This window comes from Onychostruthus taczanowskii, unplaced genomic scaffold, assembly GCF_017590055.1.
Source record: "Onychostruthus taczanowskii isolate IOZ18803 unplaced genomic scaffold, ASM1759005v1 scaffold11, whole genome shotgun sequence".
Taxonomy (NCBI): domain Eukaryota; kingdom Metazoa; phylum Chordata; class Aves; order Passeriformes; family Passeridae; genus Onychostruthus; species Onychostruthus taczanowskii.
In genome coordinates this window covers 12,735,543-12,757,374 of record NW_024497629.1, presented here as the reverse complement: position 1 = coordinate 12,757,374, position 21,832 = coordinate 12,735,543, and the positions used below count along the sequence as shown (strand labels likewise).

Genomic DNA, 21,832 nt, shown 5'->3' with positions numbered 1-21,832 from the left:
TAGTATAGATAGAAAATAATTTCACTTATTTTACTCATTTTTCTTTTATTAAATTTTTACCCATCATATCAGCTATTTTTGAAACAATAGTATCTTGAAAGCTTCTGTTGATTTACTTCTCTTCAAGACTTCTCTGAGTTACAGTTTTCCAGAACAGAATACTTCTTTCATTAGGAACAGACTGCATATTGGGTTTTCTTAGCTTTAAAATCATGTCATAACTTTAAAAAAATAATTTGCAAAAAGTTTAATTCTAATACACCTTTCTTTCTGTTCCACTAGCTATAAGAAGTCTGGGCTCGTAACACCTCCAGAGCGACATGAGACTTGTGGCTCGTACTGAATGTGGAACTCAGAGGAAACTGCCTGCTGAAAGTCAAAGCCATTGGTTCACTCTCAATACCCTCTGCATCCTGGTCCTGTCACAGATTCTTCCACAGCATGGAAAATCTACCTGCATGCCAAGTTCTGTATCAGTTCCATAGGCTGGTGGTCCTCATGCTATGCATACTGACCCACTTACCCACAAAATTGCCTTTTTGATGAGTCAGGAGCTGGACCCTATGCAGTGACTTCCAGGATTTGGAATAATGACCTGCAATTTGCAGCAAAATAAACTGAATTTACCACAGTGTGTAAGTGCTTGCCAGTCATTTTCATCACTGTTCACTGTACATCGTTGTAATGACTAAATATTACCAGCCATAAATAAGTGCACCCCTTTAACTGTCTTTGAAATTCCAAAAGGGAATTGTTTCCAGACTTTGAACACAAGCGGCCATATGTCAAAGCTATATTCTTGTTTTGGTTTAGCAAATACAAAGAGTCCAGGCACACATTTTGTTGTTTCCATCTTTTTCCACATTATCTGTTATAGCACCATTCATAATGCTTCTCACAGCTGTGAAGTATTATATTTAGTTGAGGAAGTTTTTGATTTCCTCATCCTCTCCCAGCTTTTGCCAGCAGACTGTGCTCACTAGCAACCATATCACAGATTAGGCCAGCACGACAGTTTTGGACACAGGTCCAGATCATGATTCAAGGCGTCTTTGGAAATTACATAAACATCAAGATATATATACACAGAAATATTTTTTTCCTAAAATTTAATTCAAAATTCAACAGGAAAAACAAATAGCCATTTCTGAGAAAGGGAACATCAGCTTTTCTAAATGTTGTCAGTGGCTTTCATGAAGAAAAATGCATAATCAGCATAGTTCCCATCTCAAAAGGAGATGATCATATGAGACAAGAAACCCTGGGAACACTGATTCTCCTTTGCTTTATATAGTTTTTCCTAATGGTATCATACTTAAGTGCAAAGATGAGTAATTACTTTTGTCACCAAATAATTCATTTCATTGAAAATGAACATGCCAAAATAAATATATGAAAATGTTCTTCTAAAAAAAAATATTCAGGCTTCCCTAAACAAGTACGTTTTGGGGCTGGGGCATGGGGCTAGATGCATGTGTGTTTATCTTCAGGGGTTGTACAAAGGAATTGCTGAAGTTATTTCATAACCATGCACTTAAAGACAAAAATAATGCAAAACACAGCTTTTGAGTTTTTCAGCAGTCTTTTTTCAGATGCTAGCTAAAAAATTGTGAGAACCTGAAATCACTAAGATTCCTTTGATTCTTATCTCGGGGGAGAAAGGCACATTCAGTTTTCTCTCAGGTATTTATTGATCATGTTGATTGTCTTTGCATGTGTCCTAAAGTTTTCTTTGTCCTTGGTGGCTTCTTCATTATTGACAAAATAGATTGATATGGTGGAGAGATGAAGTTTCAAAGGAAAATAAGCAGGGACGCTGCTGATAGCAACTTGAGCAGAAGAGATGGAAGGGATCTGTGAGTGTCAAGAAATGAACACTGACATGACAGCTGCAGAGACCAGACTGAGTAGTACTACTTGGGACTCAGTCTTGCTACAGTAAAAAAAACTAGTGAAGGGCTGCCTGCTAAATTTTGCTGAATGTTGTGATGAGCGAGGAAACCAGAGATGACTGACAGTTGGGGTTGTTCAGCCTGGAGGAAGAGAAGGCTCCGAGGACACCTTATAACATCTTGTAGTATGTAAAGAGGGCTTACAAGAAAGATGTAAAGACATTTTTGGCAAGGGCATATAATGATAAGACAAACAGGATTGACCTCAAACTGAAGGAGGGGAGACATTAGATATTAGAAAGAAGTTTTTTACTGTGAGAGTGGTGAGTCACTGGAACAGGTTGCCCAGAGAATCAATGTATGCTTTATCCCTGGGAATATTCAAGGCCTGGTAGGATGGAGCTTGGAGGAACCCGGTCTAGTGGAAAATGTCCATGCCCATGACAGGGGGGTTGGAACTTGATGATCTTTAAAGTCCTTTATAACCCAAGCCATTCTATGATTTCCAACCCAAGCCATTCTATGATTCCATTCTATGATTCAAAATGCACCTATGCAATTTAATTGAAGAAAGAGCAAATCATCATTGTCTATCAAGACATGTAATAGCTGTCTCACCCTAACTCTTAATAATTCATCGTCATAATAAAGTATTGCTTTGGTATATTTTAAGATGTATCATTTGTATGGCATTTGCACCATAATATTTTATCTGAATAACCTGTATTCCCATAAAAAGAGCTCAGTGTTTCCTGCACAGGCCCTAACTTCTTCTGGGAGACAGAGTTGGATAGGCTGCTAAGCTTGGTGTGACTTGAGGTCAGGAAGAGGAGGGCTCACTTTACCTTGCAAGATGTGTAAATCTATTGCATTCCCAGTAAAGTGTTTATATCTTATTTTATTCTGAAATTGTTTAGGTCTAGCTGACAGTCCATGGACATTTTTATGCCTTTGTTCACAAGATTGATGGTTCATATATTCTGTTAAATCACTTTCCCATGTAGGTACTTACAGACATTGATTTAGTTACATACTTGACTTAGATTAGAGATTGATATCAGCTGTCTTAGCATGGCAGTACATTTTGAGTTCATGTCCAGTTTGTTATCTACCACAATCAGACTAATTCCCTTTCTGAGTCAGTGACATTCAGAACATATTCCCCCATTTGGAAGTAGCATCAGTAGCTGGCATTAGTCTCTAGAATATAGCCTCAAATTTGCTGCATTAAAATACTAATTATACAGATTAATTCAGGTGGCTGTTCAAAGAAATTTTGGGGGTTTTCTGGAAAAACTTACTTCTTTTACTATTATTTTTAACTCTGATATTTGTTTCTATTATGTACAGCTATGTCAGCATGGATTTGCATTTCCAATAGTTTTCTTCAGGACAATAAAAGGTCAATTACATATTCTTCATAATCCCACTTGAAATGTACCAACTGGATAATGATTAACCATTAAGTTATCTTTTAAGTAACTATGAGGTAATAATTTTAGTGTACACTTGAAATGATACTGTCCAAATTTTAATTAAAATACTGTGCAATGCTACAAAAACTAACTTCTACTAATTTCAGCATATTGTATCAAACCCTTTGTAAGTCAAATCTGTAATCATACAATGAAGATTTGCTTCAGCTGGGATGATCTATTAGCTATAAAATACTATTGAGTTATATTAATGAGTCTACAATTCTATAATTGTATAATACTTTTGTATAATGCTTTCTGAAGCATCATGCATCAACAATTTCATGAGAACTGCACAAATATAGATAAAGAATATAAGAAGTGGAGGCTGTGTTAAGGTCTGGAAACTGTTTTAATCAATACTTTTATACCTGCCTAATTTCATTAAAAGACAATGTAAACAGGCATGAGTTGAAGGATTATGGTTTAGAGAAATAGCAGAGACTGGCCATGTAGAGTGGGTGTTATCCAGTCTGACTAAGTCAACATGAATTTCAGTTTCACAAGCAGAATCCATTTTCATTCCTGGAAATCTTGTCAGAGCAGAATATTTGCACAGTACTTGTCCAGGATTGCTAGACATATCTCAGCACAGCAGGAGCTCGGAACATAATGTCTGTAGATCAGATATGCTCACTGTGAAACTTCAGACCATTATCACTGGATCAAATTGCCCACTCTTACAGATCTGATCTTGATCTACTGAACATGTGTCACACCAAAATGTCTGGACATAGTGGAGCTACTGCAAACTAAAACAAACAAAAAAAAAAATTGGTAAATACATGTAGAGTATGTCTAGTACTTTTTGGCCATATTTGACTCTTTGATTTACAGTACCTAACACACAACTACTTTTGGGTGGAAAATTTAGCAGAACTTTGGAGTTCTTGCTGTCAGCCACATAGTCTTAATATTTCTTTGTGGGGAGGGAGTATAAAAATATTTCCAGAAGAATTTTCTTGCCAGTTCCCAGGAGACAGCTGCAATACCATGATCCTGAACAAAAGAAAAGATCTCAGAAGTTGTGACCTGTCAATTCAAGAGAGCAGACCTGAAGCCTTTAATTTCCATCTGCAAATTACCAGGCATCTCATCTCCATTGAACAGAAAGGTCACATTTCTGTTTTCACAAGAGAGACATGCTAATGAAATACTGGCACAAAGGTAGAAAGTGGGCCAGGGAGTTAATGTGACTAACTGAGACACCTAGTTTTGGTGTCAGAACCCAGGACATCCCTCTGGATGCCCTGGATAGCTCAAAATCCTGGCAGGGGTTCAGAGGCCCTGGCAGGAAGCCAAAGACACTCAGGAATTCAATCTTAACCCATGGAGTAAATTACCAACCTTATATGAAGAATTACAAGTCACAAAAGTTTAAGTAGCATAACAGTAGTTGTCACAGAGTGAAAGGTGGAATTTTGAAGAATTTTACTATGGGGGTCTAGGGGCAAGATGGAGGGATTTGAGTGTTGTCCTGTTCTTCTCCTTTCTTCTTCCTAGCCTCCATCTTCTTGGTGATGGTGGCACTTTGGGATTGGTTTAGAGTGGAAAGTCACTGTCTAACAAAGGTGATATGTATTGGAGCATAACTGTACATATTGGATACGTAGTTTGTAGTATAAAAGACAACACCAGCCCCATGGGCAGGTGGAGTGTGCCTCAGACTGACCTGCAGAACAGACCTTGGCAGGCCAGACAGAAAATGTTTTAGATAAGAAATAATAAACAACCTTAAGAACAACAGCCGAAGACTCCTGATTTCTTCTTCGACAGCTGATTTGGGGAAAAGAGACTTTTCAACACACCTTGGGATCATCTTGGATGAAAGGAAAACCCGAGACAACAGGATCTGAATACTGGATGCAAAGCACCAGTGAGGAAACATAATCTGCTCTTCTGAAAGAACATGCTTAAATTCTTTCTGCAGTCAGCACAGAAATAGCTGCATCTCTGGAGGCTTCTGGAGAGCTGTAAAGTAAAATTACACTAAGTACTTACATGTTCTGTTCTTTATTGAAAATGCCTACGTCCACTGGCAACCTGAACTGAGGGTGTCTTTTAAAAGATATAGCAAAGAAGTCAGCACAGGACCACTGGGTGTGAATCTCTTTTCCTTCAGGATATCAGCTCATCCTTCCAAGGAAATACCTCAACTGCCAGCTTTTGTTGTTGTTTCACTCTTTTTATAGTTGTGGAGCCAAAAATGCGTGAGTGTAAAATGGTGAGAGGTGGAGCTAGGCAAGACAGAACCCAACTCTCACCTGGAGGGTAATGAACCAGACATTTTGTTCCTGCTCTGTTACATTAACAGAGGTCTGTAATGACAGAATGAAAAGAAAAGTGGTATTTCTGGGTGAGGAAAGAAATATTTTTGATTATTGATATTGAATAAGTAACTAATTAATGCTGACATTGGCTAAGATATGTGAGACATTTGTGTCCCCTGAAGATAAAAACATTAAAGCCCATGTAGCAAAGCAGTGCTGCAGTGTTTTAAAGGCACCTGTCAGACAAACTGTCAAAGTTATTCCATTAATTTTATTCAATGTCTATTAGAATGCTGGATGGCTTTATTGATAAAGTGAGATATTTTTTCAAATCATTTATACTGCTGTTAGCAAAGTCTTGTGGGGATTAGTTCTGAAATTGAGTTATTTGGAGAAATTCTATAAAGAATGTACATGAAAACAGGTGAATGTAGCATTTAATTACTGCTTATCATGTTTCAAGAGGGTGACATGTCATTGCTCACTGTCACAGCACATGGCTTTGTGCTCACTCTCATCACAGGTTGTTGTATTCCATTTTATTTAAATGGTATGCTCTGTCTCACCCCTCCGAAATGTATGGTACATTCTAAGCCTGTGGTCCTGCCCTGAACCCTCCTGTATCTGCAATCCCATTGGCCCAAATCTGATTCCGCGCCCACTTCAATTCCCCTCTTAAGCTGTGCTAGGGGATCAGTCTGGCTCTTAGCCCTTCCTCTCTCTCAGCCTCTTCCCCCGTCTCCCCCTTCCCCCCCTTTTCCTCAGTAACCATGCTGTTCCCGGGGTTGGGACCCCAAATAAACCTTCATCTGCTCAGCACCCTCAGAAGCCGTGTGGAGTCTCCTTGCCTGCCTGCTGCTGTCAGCCAGCTCACAGCCTAGGGGGCCCTCCGGGGACATCCCCGGGGTGCCCCACCTCAAAACGCACCGCAACAACAGGTGTAAACTCACAGTTATTGCTGATTAGTACAGAGAATTGATAAACCTCTCAAGTCAAGGCCATTCTTTTCTTCTCTACTTCTTTTGGAATACATTTAAGTTCCATATTTTGCACTTCTGATTCCCTTTATGCAAGAAATAGGGAGGAAAACAAGCTTGTGATATAAGCATGAGATCTGCAATGAGAACAAATCCCTAGGGAAGCTTCAGTCATGCCACACAGAGCAGAAATCAAGCATATTTTTGGAAAAATACTTGACTATAAGCAGCTAAGTAATTGCCTCGTTTATTCAACCTACACACAAAAGGCCCACAGCCTAAAATATTTTAGATAATTCTGGTTTGCTAAAAACCATCTCAAGTTACTTTGTAAAAGCAGTGATATTACTGATGTATGGCTGAACTAAACAAAATGTCAAGCAGCTTATGAGTCCTTTGGCTGAACTTTTTCATCAGAAAATGGTGATTCACTCATATTGAAACTCTGCAATGGAATGTGCAGCTCTAGTGAGATGTTCTCCTCATGGGGAAACCAATGTCCAGAGCAGTGCCTCTGTGCTAGGAAGCTTGATCCTGAACCAGCATCTGGAACACTCACTGTGTTACGGAAAGTGAAAGACATTTCTTCATAGAGTAGAGCAAGGAAAACTGCTTCAGTATTGTGATTGAATCAAATCTAGGTCAAAGCAGTTTCTTGTTTTGCTGATGTTACAGAAATTACTGCGAATCAATAATTTGGGATCATTATCATCAGAACAACAAATAATTTACTACACTAGACACATACAAAGTGTAAATAGAAGTTATTCTATTAAAAAAATCCAAAACATTCTGATCCTACCCCAACACACTCATGCATAATGATGTGAACACTTTGTACATCCTGTTTGTGGCCCTCTGAAGTTACCTGTGCACTTCGTATCCTGAGAATGATTGTTCCCCCTCTGCAAGATATGCATTTTCATCCCCTGCTGGAGATGTGTGCTCTCCAGCAATACATGAGCCCCTGCAGCTTCCTACATCTTGCTGGGGCTGGGACTGATGCAAAACACCCCTCAGAGTCCCATAGGCACACCAAGGTGTGAGTCCCCATGCATGGGTCCCTCTCCTCAGGCTGGACACGGATGCCTTGGGGTGGCCCATGGGAAGGTTGCAATCATTGCCAGGCAGCTTCTGACAGTGCCAGACCATGCTGTGATTCACAAGACTTTCTTACACCCCTGTCTCCCAGGTAAAAGAAAATTCAAAGAGTCTTTTATACTTCTTTTCAAGCTGACCCTTTTTTTGATTGAAAAATCTCCTAACAAATACCTGGTTGCTGGTTAATCTGGCTGGTGGTCACCTTTCTCCTACCAGTACCAGTCTATTCAGGTACTTGGGCTGATTGGCTTTTGGAAGTTGGGGTTTGGGTCACTTTTTTATCATGCCCTAGCCACAATTAATGACTTCACCAGTTTGGATCAATTGAATGGATTGAATGGATTGATTGCAAGTAGTAATCAAAATTTTGAAAAGGGATTTGAAACTAGGCACTTAATTTTTATATTCCTGATTACTAAAACCTATTATGAAGGATGTCCTAAACAGGAAGACAGATGAAGGGATAGCTGATTGCTGCCTAATACAAGGCAATACAGAGGCAGATTCTTCTCAGAGGTGCTCAACAAAGGGACAAGAAGCAACAGTTTTAAATTTCATTAAGGGAAATTTCATTAAGGTTGTATTTACCTACAGAAAATCCCCATGAAAATAGATAAGCGCAAATTGCTAGAGGATTTGGGACATCTCCATTATTGGGGACTCAGAAATTGACTGGACAATGTCATGAGTAACTAGAAGTAAACTAGAAAAAAAATGTTGCATAGAGAAGGATGTCAGATTGCCTTTGGTCATCTATTCCAACCTAAATAGTGCTGTGGTTCAGCACTTCCACTTTCACATACTTAGCGTTGTCCTAAGGACAAACACCTGATTACTGAGAATGTCTGCAGTCTAGTAGGGCAGTTGAAGACCTCATGAAGATCACTGCATCTGAAGTTGTAAACTTCTCAGTGCATAAGCACTAAACTGGCAGAGTCTGGACAAATAAAGTCTCTTGAATTCTCTTAAACATCAAAACAGATGCAATTGTTTTCAGGACCCTGAGAAATATAGGAAAGTAAGATTGACTTAAGACAGGGTAAGACACTAGAAAGTGTCTGTATATCAGTGTTAACTGCACCACTATTGGGAAAGAGCTGTAATAATTTGAAAGCCTGATTGTAAAAGTTAATTTTGGTGCAACTGGATTAATAATGATATCACCAACTTTAGACTAATAATAAAGTATTTGTTCCATATAGAAGGTGTGATTCTTCAGACCACTTCATTCACACAAGGTGCAGCCTTGAGAATTAGTTGTGAAATTTGTGTGTAATGATGTAGAATGTGGGCAATAAAGGGTATAACAGGGAAAGCATCACGTCAAACAGCTGGTTTGAATCCAGGATTACTTGTAAAAGTCTGAGACAACCTGGGTTATAGGCATACACAGAAAAGAATTAACCATGAAACTCATCAAGTTTCAGTGTCCTGGCTAACTAGCACAGACATGTTTTTCTCTGCTCTATGGACATTCAAACCTACATTCCCCCCTTCCTTTGTCAAAGCCATACTACTCTGTGACTGACAGAGTAAGTAAACTTTAGCTCAGTTGAAAATTCTTAGGAAGCCATGGATGTCAGAGCCATGAAGCCAGACTCTGATAAAATACAAAGTATAATAGTTACTCTTTGGACACTTATTTTGATAAGTGAGAACGGACTTGTGCATGCCTTCCCCATCAGATCAATATGCATTCTTCATGGTGTCTCAAAGTGAGTAAACATTCCTTTTGAGATGAAAAAAAACAGAAACCATCTGGAGAAAAAAACACCCTGCTTAGGTAACTCCAGTCACCTCTTGTGAGGGAGTGCCCTAGTTTTTAGTCTGCTCAGCAAAGTGGTTCACTACTCCCTTTTTCTGATGATAGATACCATCTGTGGCTGCTTTGCTGTCTGCTGAACTCCATGCTTAATCTGTGGTAAGTGGTGCAAAGATCACACCTAACAGAACCTGCTTTCCTCAGGGTTTTAACAAGCTCATGACACTGGGGGGGCAGGAGCTAAAAAGGCTCCTGTGTACATTTGCAGGGGAACTTTGCAATGCCAAATGTAGACACTAATTACACGTATGTTCTGGAGTTTAGGTTTTTCAAATTGCTCTTCTTGACTGTGGATCTGAAGCTGATAGGATTTTTTGAAAGAAATTTAAGTCCAAAAGTTAGCTAACTAAATGGGGAAAAATATAAAAATCATGTTCAGGCTCTCAGAAGGTCTACATAGCCATAAAAGAAAAAAAAAAAGAAAAAAAAAAAAAAGGAGAAGGAATCTGTTGCCTAAACAGCATACTTTCTTGAGGAAATGTATCTATAGGATACAGAGGATGCTTGAGTATTTAAAAGCCATCAGCAACAATGAAAATCAGGAGCAGAAGAGTTAGGAACCTCTTTCAGTAAAATCTCATTCTCACAGGAGTTTAGCTAATTTTCTTGCTTTGTTTGCACTTTGTGGTGTAAAAAGTTCAACAGAAAAAGCTCAAAAGAGAATTAGCCCTGACTTTTCTGCCAGCTTTTTGGCTGCAGAGTAGTAGAAATCTTGGAGCAAACATCCTCAAACTAATGTAAACCTAAAGCCTTTCCCTGATTTCTTGGCAACAGCTCCACTGTGTGAAGTAAGCCTTCTCCTTTGTATCTCCTTCTACATCACGTGCCTGCTCCCAAAAGAGCATTAACCCTTCTGGGACTATTTATGAATCTCTGCAATCACAGTCTAGAGAGCTTTATGGTCAGGTAGAAAGCCTAGGACCAGGTTAGATTGCCTGAATTAGTTTATGAGAGCCTGCAGTCTGCTTTCTGAGCACTGAAGGATCCAAGCTGAGTGTATCAAGTGGGCAGTGTGAATGACAGATCTCTCTTACCTTAGAGCGGTGCTGGATTTCTGCAATGTTTTGTTCCAATGCAGGGCAACAAAAATAATTGTTTTCACCCACATAAAGTCCTAATGTCCTCTTCAAGGACAAAATTTAGTTTTGCTAGAGTGTGTTTTGAATGTATTTTATCCTGATAGCATTCTGCTATACACAGACTTCTTTACTCCTACATGGATACCAGGATGGAGAAAAAAAGTCTCTTCTAGCAGTAAAACAGAATTTCCTTGTTCAACAGTACAAACCTCCTTCATTAGTATATATGTTAGAAGGTGTTTAATACTTTCAATAAAGAAAACCTGACTTTACTTTTTTAAGATCTAGAGTTATTTCAGTTGTGTTATAGTAATGGATAAGAGAATATATTTTAACTCTTCTCTTTAAAATGGTATCTGTGGCAATGAACATGAAAACTTTTGTATTGGCTGTTACTAACAGTGAAAATTATTCAAAAGTATTAGGAAAATCTAGAGTTAAGTTTTCAGTGCTTGTGCTAAATCTTAAGTATAATTTTTATACTATAGCCTTTAACAACATAAGCATATAATATTTTTTCCACAGGACACTACGTCATTCAGTGCAGGGGACAGACTGTTAGGCCTGTAATGAATGAAACCCTTGTCTGTACTAACCCTGCCTTATGTTTGATAGAGTTGAGAACTGAAATAGAAAACAAAACAAAACAAAACAAAAAATTTAAAAACCAGCCCCTCTGCCCCCTAAAAAAACGGGGACTTTAGGAAGAGTCTTTTTCATCAGGTGATTGAGTACAGGCTAGGTATATTTCAGCCTCTGCCAAATGTCTACTTTGTCAGAAGAGCCTAATTTCAATGTTTTCTATGAAAATGAGAGTTGGATAAAGCAGAATTTCAGGAAATGCTGTGCAAAGTGGCACTTAAATATATTTATTCATAAGTCTTTTATATAAAAATGCATTATTTTATAGTACCTTTACAAACAAGTTAAACATTTATAAATTTTAAATATCTTAATAAATCAAGGGCATAAATCATATGTTTGTAGTTAGCTGTGCAATTTGTGCCAAGTTTACAGACGTGGCATATTAAGCCCAACTCAGAAGGTAAACCTATCCAAAGTAAAAATGCTTTGTTGTTTTTTATACAAATTACCTTCCATGAGAATAATTGTTTCATTTATCATTTCAGCAATATTAACTATGTATTGGTTTTGGCTCTGCCTGTGGAGTACATAAGGATATTTGGACACGTTGGGACATATTTCTTCCCCACAAGGTGGTGGTATTACTATGCTGTATAATACTTTTCTTTGCAATGAACTGTAGCAGTTTTATTTCCAAAAGGCATAAAATGCCATTTCGAGCCATGAGCGGAACATTTAAGCTCACATATATATCTATTTAAAAGGTTAAATAACCCCACCCACCTCAAATTTTAAGACTAAAATATTTTTTTACAGATGTCTTACCTAGATTTGCCTAGAGAGCAATTCTCTCGTAAGAACCCAATAACTGATGAGAGGTGTGGGATCACTTCAGTCAGACAGAAAACAGAATGTCTCTGAGGCTGGTCAGCAGCTCACATCTCAGGGGTCTCTGGGGAGCTGCTGACCAGCATCCCAAGCTGTGTGGCAGAGAGGGTTGATTAAATTGGGCTGCAGAATGCCAAATCCCTTTCTTTTGTATAATTGATTTAAACCCCACATTCATCATGGAAGAGTCAAAATTGCTAAACACCTAGATAAATTAACAATTAAAAAAGTCTTAAAGTTATATCTCCAGTTTCTTCCTTGCTGAAGGGAATTAGAACTATCACCTGGTTCAAACTTTAAGGGAAAGAGATCCTTGGTGAAATTATCTAGCATCCTGTTCAATCCTAGCTTGAAAGTCTCCAGTGGTAGAGACTCTACCACATCCCTGGGGAGGGAATTCCAACACTCTAAACACTGTCACTAATATAAACAAGTCATTGCTAAGGGAAAGGTGTTATATAGATGTAAAGACTGACAGCTTTAGATCCCTATTTCCTGAAACATAAGAACACTAAGCATGCTAAAAATCCATTGAAATATTTGATTGTTCTGCAGCATCATACTCCTTCTTTGAGCAGAGCAATATCTAAAGACAATATATCAGATTTTAAGGTTTTCACTTTAGGGAAAATATGGGAACAAACATATTATCCATAGTAAAATTTCTTTCAAAATCTTTAATGTAGCCCAAAACATTCTACTAAACAATAAATAAGTGCAACTTCATGGGAAACAAATTTTTAAAAAGCTGATGGTAAACCAGCCTTTGTCTGCCTTCGAAATCACACACGTAATTCGCTTTAGGGAAGCGATGTTCTTAATTACTCTCTTGCAACCTGCTTCTTTGGCTACTGGCACATAAAATAGTAGAATTTAACATCCACATAAATGGAAGCAGACTTTGGCACTGAGTGCTTTCTTCAGGAAGCTTGGTCATCTGGGAGCATTACTGATGGATCTGCATTTATGTGACAGAAATACATTTAAACTCTACTCAGAGGAGGTATTTTTGCTCCAAGCTATGAAGCACAATAATCATGCTAGTCATTTCTAGGACAAAATTATCTAGTGTGAGGAATGGCCTGCTCTGAATAGCATTGCTTCAGAAAACAACATATAAATGTAGGAAATCGACAAAAAAATTCTGCAATAATTTGACTGCAGGCAGCTGAGATTCCTGTAAAAACTGAGGGCTATACCTTAATCTAAGAAGTGACAAATGGAAACATTCTTTATAATTTGGCTTTTTAAATTGGCTGTTTTATATTAAAATCCTTAGAAACTAAATTATTTTTGCTTTTTCCTTGAACCATATTAAGGAGAAATTAGATGAGAAAATAATTACATGCTCATGGTATGTTTTACTGAAGCTCTCTGAGATCACCACAGAATTACTTTTTAAGGAATTTTCTCTCCAGACTTCTTTTTTTTCCCAACAAACTGTCTTGTTAAGACATTTAATTTTGCAAATTGAGGGGCAGGGAAGGAATGAGAAATCAATGAATATTGTTTCATTCTGCTGCAGTCACTGAGTGATCATATTCACAGGTAGGAGAAAAGTAAATAGGAAAAGTAATTTGGTTAAATGGTAGCTAAACCAGCCATTTTTATGGTCTTTGCTTTTGTGTTTGGAAGATTATAGACTGCTGGATGTATTTCTTACTTTGGCCTCTGAATCTGTGAATCTTTTGATTCCTCTTTCCCTATTTTTTCTTATTTTTTAATAATGTGTGAAAGGTGGTTACTCACATAACCTGCCAAATACTCATGCCAAGTGTACTTTCACATTAAGATGATGACATGAAAATCTCAACTTCACAGTTTCTGTCAGCTGTCTGAGGATTTTCTCTGATACCTTTTTGGCCCTAAGTATTGTTGCACACTCATGTTACTTATTTCTAATTCCATATACACAACTTTGGATAACATGGTGCAGGAATTCACCTGTGGGACCTCAAGTTCCTCTTCCATGAGGATTTTAAACCACCTATGTTTTTGAGACAGACTGCCCATTTCTTGCTCCTTCTTGCAATTTTCTGCATCAGGCTACCTCAGCTGAAGCATTGGCAATAGTTCGAACTCAAGGCTTATATTCCTCCTTTAGCTGAAGCAGTAAATAAATGTAAGTGGCCCTAGTGTTATACTTTCCCAGGTAAGTGTTTTAATGATAGTTATAAAGGTAATTATACCAAAGATGGGTATTTTATTTTACCTATTTAATTCACTTATGTCTGGCACAAATTCCTAAACATACTAAAGCCTGGAGTTTTCATAGAACCAGCTGCAATTTTTGACATCAGTGCTTGAGCATTATGAGAATCTCGATCATAACATGACCTATAAAGAGGTCTTAATTATTCTTAAGCAATTAATGTAACCCTAAATCATATTTTTGTTAGGTAATATGCGTTCCTGGAGCCTTAACTCTGTACTTAAGCTCGAGGGAGCAGAAGATTTTCTGCCATAATCCATCTTTGGCAGTTTCTGTTGGCTAGTCTTCTCCTCTCAGTATGCAGGAGTTTGGGACTACCTCTTTGAATTCTATAACCCTTCCCATGCCCTGAGGTCTGAAACTCTTGATTCTGGATTGTATTTCAGGGAAAAGTGCTTAAAATATAGGTGCTACACTGCCTGTTTTCAAGATCCATAAATCCTCTTTTGGCTCTAACATAACTTCCCATTGAAGATCTATCCTTTAATGTCTAGGAAGTCTATGAAACTGAGCATTTCAGATTGCTAAAAATGCAACACTCAGAATAAGGGTGAAAAATTCTTAAGTCTGAATACACTGAAAACATTTTAATGGTTTTTTTTTCCTTCCAGCTGGAAACCAATTAAGCCAATGCAAAATTTTTGCAGTAAAACCTGACACTGGGAACCAGATCAGATAATGTACAGAACTCTGTATAGCTCTGCATGTTTAAAGATTGCCTAAACTTCATGAGCTTTTCATATTTACCCAGACCATTTTGAGGTTTTATGCTAAAATTATGTTTAACTTGGGGTTTTGACATGACACCAAGTGAAATTCTGTTTCAATTTTTAGTTCCATTCAAAGTCAAAAAAAAAAAAAATAAAGAAAGGGGGGACCATATCCTTATTTGCTGTAAACCAGCATCTCTAGACTACTTTCAATAAGACTGTGTAAGCTTACAACAACTGAAGAGCTAATCCCAGTGAAGTAAAGCCATGTGGTGAATTGAACCAAAGAAAATGTTCAAACGAGTAAGGCCAGCTGTATAGCACAGGCAGACTCTGCAGCTGGGCATTGGGCCAAGTTTCCCCATTAATTGCCTCCCTATGCTTCATTGAAGGAAGTTTGAAGCCATTCCAAATCTCCTAAGCTCCCCAGCACCACCCCTCTGTTTTTACTCCAGCTGAGACTTCCAGACATTGCTCTCACTGGCAACAAAAATGGGAATGCACACAAAGAAGTTTTCTAAATAGTACTTTGCATGAACTGCAGAAATGGGTCTTAGTCATGAGCAACTCTAGTTCCTGGAGCAGCACTGTTGTAGGGGCTGATGATGAGGATCCAAGTAGAGGAGATGAGGTGGGAGGAGAGGCTGGGGCTGGAAAAAGAAGGGAAAAGCATTTGGGAAAATTAGGGCTGGTCTGAGCTAGTTGCAAAGGAAGGCAGAAGAAGCAGCTCTCAAAGCATAAAGACTTCTGGAAAAGTCTAAGTGGAAAAGCAGGAGAGGAAAGTCCAAAAAGAAGTGTATGGGATAAAGTTTGTGAGTTAGGAGATGCCCACAAGACAGACCCATATCTGGAAAGGAAACTGAGCAGAGCAGTATGGTAAGGAATTGAAGACCTCTTTTAAGACAAATCATCAAGGAAGGTTGAATGGACCCGGAGAATGTGGTGGCAGTCAGCAAAGAGACACTGTGGGTAGGGAAGTGAGAGCTGGAGTGGGAAGAAATTAAATTGTATAAAACAGGATGAGTGTGAACACCTGACTAAGAAGCTGGGAGAGCAGAGAGGCTTAACATAAACATGGTGCTGGAGACATCAGCAGAAAAGTTCTCCCCTCAGGAAGAGATGACCTAACACGTCAGTATCCAGTAAAGCAGTCTCCCTTAAAATTAAAACATAGATCCTCATTTCTGAGCATCAACATTCTCAGTGGCAGCACATCACTGAAAGCCAGAGTAATTTTTATGCTGAAATGATCAAAAATAGCATGTATTGGAATGGTTCTGCCCATCAGCTCTCTGTGGTGTCCAGTATTAGTTTCTGACACTTCACATATTCCAAAATAGCACTACTGAATCCTATTGGCAAGCAGTCTAAATTCCTTCTCACAGCCATGGTAGAGACAAAGGCAACTTATTACTGCTATCAATTAATCTCTGAGCTGAAGGGGGGGGGCTTGAAGAGGAAATGAGAGCAGTGTGAAAGCCATGGAATTGTATGGAACTGATGAATGAATGAATGAATATGCACAAGCCAGAAGAGCTGTTTTGGAAATATTACATTTTTTTTTCTTTACTCCAAAATTAATAAACAAAACAGAAAAAACACTTCAAGGCTTTGAAAAAAAAGTTCACAAAGCAAATTTTACAGCTTTGCTATCAGGAAGTCTTCTGCCTTATGTCTTTCAGAACAGAGAAGACCTAAAATGAATTAGACAATGATGCAGGGAAAGGACAATTTCTGAAAAGATAGTGTTATTCCGCACATAGATTGTTACCAAATCCCTGTGCCATGCTGCGTTATCAACCCTGTCAGTCAGGGCATGAAGTCCATACTTCCCTTCTCCTGGTGCTTGGTTTAGAGGACTGAAACAAAGACTATTTGCTGCTGCCTTCTCAACTCAGCTGTACTCTCCATGAAAAGTAGTCATCTTCATAAATTGAGTCTTCTATCAAAATTTTCAGCTTGGAGGGGCTAATTCCTTTAGCCAGCATTCTCTCTGTTCCCTGTAGTTATGACAGTAGTTCTGTGACAGAACTGTGCATGCCAATCACATGATAGACAAGACGGTTTACTAAATGCTTTACCAAGTATTATACAAAATCAGTAGCTAGAAAACTACACTTGTTTTTTCCTTTCTTAGTCTCCAGAGCCTGTATGAGCCCTCAGACCCCCAGCCTGGCCGGTGGGAGGTGGCAGAACATCCCCTGGGAAGTGCCAGCTGATAGCAGTGAAAGAACAGCTCAGGGTGGGCACACTCCCTCCCTCTCCACCTAGCCAAGTCCAAGTTGTCCTTCAAACATTCAGATTGTACCTCCCTGTAAGTGGGAAGTCCTCAGTTGGTAAGACAGTCAGTTTTAGCTCTTTCTGCAATGCCAAAGGTGAGTCCTGAAGCATGAATGGAGTTCTTCATGTTCTCCAAGATATTCACTAGCAGAGCCAACAGCAAATTTTGCTCCTTTGCCTTCTGTTCTGATTAAGACAGACTTTAGGCCAAACATTGGAGTCACTTACAGTGATCCTATTTCACTTCAAGGTACAATAGTGTAAGCACTATGTATTTATAACAGCCTAAATTTCCAATTCTTCTGTACCCTTCTGTGCAATTGCACTGTGCCTTGGTTACTTTTAATTGGGCCTTTCCTTAGCTTGTTGTTACGTCTGACACATACAGCTTTTTGTCATCTATAGTCTTCAGCTTTTATATCATTTAGCTTGTTCTGCTGAACTACCATCCCACCTCCCAGTCTCCTATTATAAAGTTGGTATTTGGGGGAGACTGGGAGAAGAGGGGGAACACTGCATGACATAGTGATTTTCCTTCTTTTAAGCAATTGTATTTAGCAGACTCCATGTTCTTTATCCTAGAACAAAAAAAACAGAGGTTATATGAAGATGTTTGAAAAGAAAGTGTATGGCATGGACTGAATTCATTACCACTTCAAAAATTCCCACAAAGTTTTGATTTCCTTTGTTTTTAATTGCCAGGAATTAAACAGTTCACAGTACACTGCAAACACAGCCCCAGCTCTTTGTTAGAGACAGTTGAAGGGGAGGGGAGAGAGGGGAAGGCTCATGAGGAACATGAATGAGTAAGCTTTGCTGACTCTTCTAACTACAGAGCCTGAAAAAGCGCCTATAAATACATTTCCCATGATGTTAATAGCTGAGCAGGACTTTTGTTGTATGATAACTGGGAATTCAATCTTGTCAAACTTAGACAAGTGGGAGTAAATTGTAATTAACCTCTCTAATACAAAACAACTTATTATATTGATCTGTATTTTAAAACATAACTTAAACATGCGTATCATACATCTATATCAAATATTTTCATTACATACTTTACTGATTGTGTTTTCAATTTACCTCTTTAGTACTTATTGATATTTTACTGCAAATGTCTTAGCCTATCTAATCCAAATCAAAAATACCAATCATAAATACTATTTTTGGTTAAGTACAACTGTCCATTCATAATATATCACATAAACAGACTTATTAAATATGTAAGGTCGCATGTATGCAAATAACAAAAAAAAAGAGAAAAATGTGTTTGTCACATTGTGTATCTGAAATGAGTGAATTTTTCTTTTATTATCTTTCATTTTCCTCTAAGGATATTTATTTTCTGAAAACTTGTTTCAGACAAAAATTGAAAAGAGCTATTGTAGCAACATCTCAGAAAGAGTTTTAGTGGGCATAAGCATAAATCAGTGTCCTTTCCGCTAAAATGTGATAAAAATGTATTTCAATATGCTAACATTTCAGGAAAGACAGAATTTTAATCTCATGGATTTATGTATAAGAGTTGTCTTTAACCACTGATTTTTTTAAATAACCTAAGATACAAAGTTCAGACACTGGATCTTATGATATCCCTCGTTATGCTTTTTCAATTTCCTTTAGGAAAGGCTATACAATTTTGTTCAATTCAGGTGGTCATTGTGATTTACTGCTTCAACTCTATTGCACTAAGTATTTTACAGGTTTTCTCTTTTTTGTTATACTTAACTAAATCAACTGTGATATTTTTAGCTCAAGAAATTAATGTACTATTTTATTAGGAAGATAAGTTGCTACCTCTAGTTCATCCCAATCACACCAATATCTTCTGAAAATTACTCAGTGAAATCATGGTGGATTTCCTATTGCTCCATATTTGCATAAGATCTGAGAGATGTTTCTTTGCTGTTTTTAATGGAACAAAACTACAGACACTTAACTAATGTAATCTGATGTTCATAGTTTGAAGCCAGATGATTTGAAGCCAGCAGAGTCTAACAGGATGAAGTTTAATGAATCCAAGTGCTGAGTCCTGCATTTTGGCCACAATAACCCCCTGCAGCGTTGTAGGCTGGGGATGGTGAGGCTGGACAGTGCCCAGGCAGAAAGGGACCTGGGGGTGCTCGTGACAGCTGACTGAACGTGAGCCAGCAGTGTGCCCTGGTGGCCAAGAAGGCCAATGGCATCCTGGCCTGGATCAGGAAATAGTGTAGCCAGCAGGAGCTGGAGGTCATTGTTCTCCTGTACTCGGCACTTTGAGGCCACACCTTGAGTGCTGTGTCCAGTTCTGGCCCCTCAATTTGGGAAAGACCTTGAGACGCTTGAGCGCATCCAGAGGAGGCAACGAGGCTGGTGAGGGGCTGGGAACACAAACCCTGTGAGGAACGGCTGAGGGAGCTGGGGGTGTTTAACCTGGAGAAAAGGAGACTCAGGGGTGACCTTATCTCTCTCTACACCTTCCTGAAAGGTGGCTGTGCTCAGGTGGGGGTTGGTCTCTTTCAACAGGCAGCAGCTGACAGAACGAGAGGACACAGTCTTAAGCTGCACCAAGGGAAATATAGGTTGGATATTAGGAAAAAGTTTTCCATGGAAAGAGTCATAAAGTTCTGGAATGGCCTGCCCAGGGACGTGGTGGAGTCACCATCCCTGGATGTGTTTAAAAAAAGACTGGATGTGTCACTTGGTGCCATGATTTAGTTGAGGTGTTTGGGCATGGGTTGGACTTGATGATCTTTAAGGTCTCTTCCAACCCAGTGATTCTGTGAATTCTGTGATATTCAAAATAGGATGAGATTTCAATGCAGGTCTACAACACACCCCTCATACTTGCACTCTGGAGTTTCCATAGTATTTTACCTGCAAAAGAGCCACAAAAAAAAAGCATTATGCATTTTCTCAATTACATTTTCCATGTGTTTCAGTGGGTATTTTTCTATTCACTCCCCCATTCCCTTCATTATATGTCATCTGCCATGATACCTGCATGATATGCATAATTACAGTCCTGCACAAATGCAATCAAATATTGCCTGCTGAGATACACATGTTTTATAAATTGTTTGCTTCATACTTCAAAGCTACAGATTCTGGTGCAGCACCACTTCCTCCAAGCCTTCAAAGCTCACTCTTATGAATCTAATGAGTAAAGTTTCTTCCTAGCAGTCTTCATCCCCTTCCTCACCTTAGTTGCCTCTGAAAAAAATCTCTTAACATGCTTAAATAAATATTTATACTCACACATTCTTTTGATGCCTTGAGAGGCTACCGAGAACAGAGGCTAGGCAGTGTTAAAGCAATAAAGTAGGTATTTATTAAAAAGGCCTTCAAAGGATGCACCTTGGGCAGTACAAGAGCCTGGCTGAGGCTATACCCAAGGCATGGGTCACGAGTCTTCACACTTTTATTAAGTATTGGTCCATTTACATATTGGGTTAATTACAGATTCAGGTTATGAAGTCCTATCCTCCCAGTTTGCTCTCCTCAGTTTGCTGTTGTCTACACTTTTTGGGCCTGAAGCTGCAGCAGTGTCCTTGGCTCTTGGGCTGGAAAAGGACTGTTTTGTCTGACTAAATTGTGAGGAGAACTTGCTAACTTTATATGAAGTTCAGAGTTACACGCTAATGCAGTACAGAATCTGGAAAATATGAAAGCTAAAACTTAAGGCATCACTTTCACCTAAAGGTCTCAGCCCTTCATTTTTTTTTTCCATATGAGACAATTTCTGGGGTAACAGCAAATTGCAAAGTGCAAGCCTCAGGAGGCAATCACCATCTGAGCTACTGCTCATTACCTCTGTCTTTGAGGTAATACCATACTGCAAACTACAGCAACTTCTTCCAAGTGCTCATGGCTTCCATCATGCCTTCTCTTTTTGATAAAAATAGTTCCCCATATGAGGTTTTTGACAAGTAAAGGAACAATCACCTGGGTCTTTATACACTGGCCAAAGAAAAGCATGCAGAGGGAGTCACAAATCTATCACTTGAGCCTTTAGAAGCAGTAATGAAAGTGGTGCCTCGCCAGATGTTCAGAGGTAAGGAAAAGAGTGAGGGTAGTGAGGTTACTGGAAAAAGTCAAGTGGAAAAAGAAAAGTAGAAGACTGTACATTGTCAGTGCATTAATTAGAGCTTCACTGTCCTTAAGCTCAGCATCCTCACCCTGGGATAGATTCTGGTGCTGCTTCCTTCTGCTGGCTCCGGCAGCCAGCACACTGGCAGCGGGGTTGAGAGGGGGAGCATGAGGTACAGCTCAGGAAGGAAAACTGTCCTCTTCCTGGAGTGCAGGTAAATACATGTGACTTATATTCAAATAGTGATTCTGGAGGCTTCAATTACATGCACAGATAGTGCATGATAGTCTGAAAATACACATGATATAAAGTTTGGGGATATGTTGAAATGAGAAAAGAAGTAGATGAAAAGATTTGTATCGGTTTTGGCTAGGATAGAGTTAATTTTCTTCCTTGTAGTTTGCATGGTGCTATGTTTCGGATTTGTGCTATAAACACAGCACAAAAGTATTGTGGGGTTTTTTTATCTGTT

At 38.8% G+C, this 21,832-nt stretch overlaps 1 protein-coding gene across 1 annotated transcript in view; it reads right to left on the bottom strand.

Moving 5' to 3' along the window:
* Positions 1 to 547: 547 nt before the first annotated feature.
* PXDN (peroxidasin) overlaps positions 548 to 21,832 on the bottom strand; it is a 158,555-nt gene continuing 137,270 nt past the window's right edge. Inside the window, exon 24 of the transcript XR_005953796.1 lies at positions 548 to 595. The gene's annotated coding sequence lies outside the window, so the exon portion shown is untranslated. The remainder of the gene's footprint in view (positions 596 to 21,832) is intronic.